This window comes from Monodon monoceros, unplaced genomic scaffold, assembly GCF_005190385.1.
Source record: "Monodon monoceros isolate NGI ecotype Baffin Bay Population unplaced genomic scaffold, NGI_Narwhal_1 Super_Scaffold_14, whole genome shotgun sequence".
Taxonomy (NCBI): domain Eukaryota; kingdom Metazoa; phylum Chordata; class Mammalia; order Artiodactyla; family Monodontidae; genus Monodon; species Monodon monoceros.
Window position 1 is genome coordinate 53,398,692 of NW_021703770.1, and position 2,566 is coordinate 53,401,257.

Sequence of the window (2,566 nt, forward strand, 5' to 3'; positions counted from 1 at the left end):
GGAGCATCTCTTCTGCAAGAGAACACAGAGAAAGGCAATGGGCTGGATACAAATAACTAAACTGAAACTCCACAAACCAGGCAAGGAAATGGGTCTGCATGCAAACTGGAAAAGGATGATACCTCAGGAGCGATGAATTATAAAAGAATAACACTCCCCTCTACTCCATGCCCACTCCGTTGGAAAAGGCCCTCTCCTGAGGGGCTAGGCTGGGCAGCTGCTCTCAGGCTGGAGAGGGGGTCACTTTTGCAGGTTTGCCTTGCATAAAGGGGGTTGCTAAGTTTAAAGCAGCAGTTCTTTGCTCCAAGCTTCCAGGGATAAATCCCCTCTATGGATCAGGCGGTACAACACTGGGCCTCGTGCTTTCAGTCCAACTCTCTCCTGTGAATCCACCACCCAAGGTGGGAGGCCTCGACCCCTTCTTTCCTGGCTCTAACTGAACTGCCTTGTTCACTTCATCTTCATCCAAGTCCCTTCCCAAGCTCAGAAAAGGCCTTCTCAGACCTCAGAACATATCCTCACCCCCTCGTTCTTCCTTAGCAAAAGGTGCTTCCAAGCACTGACACATCTATTAACTATTTGACTTGTGTACTATCTCCCCACTAGAATGTGAATTCCTTGAGGTAGGGACCATATAACCTTTGGATCATGGTCACATTCTCAGGTCCTAGCACAGTGCCAGGCACATAGAAGACAGTAAGTGTTTGTTGGATGTATGAACGAAGGAGAGTCAACATTCAGAAGCACATGAAATGGATAATTTTAACGTAGACCTCAATTTTGACCGAAAAGTAATACTGAGTATGGGAGAAATACTTTGTTTAGGTACCAATGCGGGTGAGGAATCCTCAACCTCACTTTGTCTCTTCCTCTCCCCCACCTATCTGCAGCTTGTTCACACCTCGACAAGGCAGCAGAAACGGGCCAAGGCAGGAAAGGCTGACTCACTGTAGATTCTGGAGGCTGGGAAAATTCACAGAACCACAGCGGGGTAGTGGACACACTGATTTCTGGGGCAGGGTGGCCTGTCACTTTGGGGGAAGAAACTGCAAGTCAGAGAAACTTCTGGAAGGCAGAGGGGAGTGGGTGGATGGTTTCCTGTGCCTGGACCACCAGCTTCTGGGAGGGAAGAGGCAGGTGGCAATGATATTCTTGACGGGAGACTGGGGAGGATGGAAAGGAGAATAGGAGGCTGAACTTCTGGTTTTGTGATTATAGCAGACCCCAGAGAGCTCTGTTACCTGTGCCAAGAGTAGAGAAAGCAGATAGCCGGGTTATCCTCAGGGGGACAACTGACAAGTGGACTCTGGTGGAATACCAGGGAGCAAGGATGCCTGGGGCACCAGAAACAACAAATCCCAGTTGGCTGATGGAGGGACCCAGCCTAGACAGGGAAGCAGAGGAGGCCCTTGGGAAGGACTGAGGGGCTGGAGGTGAAGGTTTAGTGGAATAAGAGGTTCAGGAAGTGGCATAATGTGTGTGTGTGGGTGAGAGGCTGAGAAACCAACGTCCATATTAGGCTCAGGCCACTCATTGTGCGGCGTCCAAAATGCATGAAGATGGCATTGAGATCAATAATAAGGAGGGATAGAAACGGACAAGCAATCTTCAAAATGAGCATATTTCTGTTATCCTCAACAATATTTATCAAGCGTTCCCTCACTGACGGCAGCCACAAGAGTGGGCTTCAGAGGAGTACGAACAGCTCTGCTCCTTTGTCAGGGATAGAGAAGCCTGGATTTCTAAATTCAAAAAAACCACCCAGCTGTTTCTACAAATCAGGAACCGGCCCGAGATACACAATATATATTTTTAAAACATCTGTCTTCTCGAGGACTTGCACGTAGCACTCAGTACACGCCACGCCACCACCTAGGCCGGATGTGTGTGGGTTGCGCGTGTGCGTCTAGGAATTAGAGACTTGCATCCCCTCAGCAAGGGCAGCCTCAGACGCGAATGCTCAGTCCCGCCACCCTGTCGCCCGCTGACAAGATCTGGCCGCCAACGCCTGGAAAAAAAAAAAAAAATCCCCAGGGGCCTCCTCCCTACCCCCACCCCCCCAAGTCAGCCGAGAAAACAAGCGCTCCCTTTCCCCGGACATTAGATGCACAGGGGAATTCATTCCATCCTGGAGACTGGGAAGCCCCTGCGGAAGCGAGACCGTCTGCTAGTCAGGACATAGCTCCAGAAACCGAAAAAGAACATTCTCTGAAACCACATGTTCCCCTGCATGCGCCCGGGGCCCTGGGCTGGTGGCCACAGTGAATGGCGGCCGCTCTCCCGGCTCCCTGCACCCTCCGCGGAACGCCCGGCGCGCCGCCCGGCCAGGTGCATCGGGCCTGGCTTTGCCGGAGGCGCGCGGCTCCCGCCGCCGTATACGGCGGGTCCGCAGCGGAGATTTACCTCGGCGCAGGGCGGCGGCTTCCGGGGCCGCCCGGCACCCAGGCTCCGATTACAGGTTCACACGGGGGGCCGGGCCCGCGGCCGCCCAGCCCCGCCGGCGCGCCCTCACGGCCCCGCTCCCCCGCCTGCGCATTCTTCTCCATTCATGCGGACGCCCAGCGCC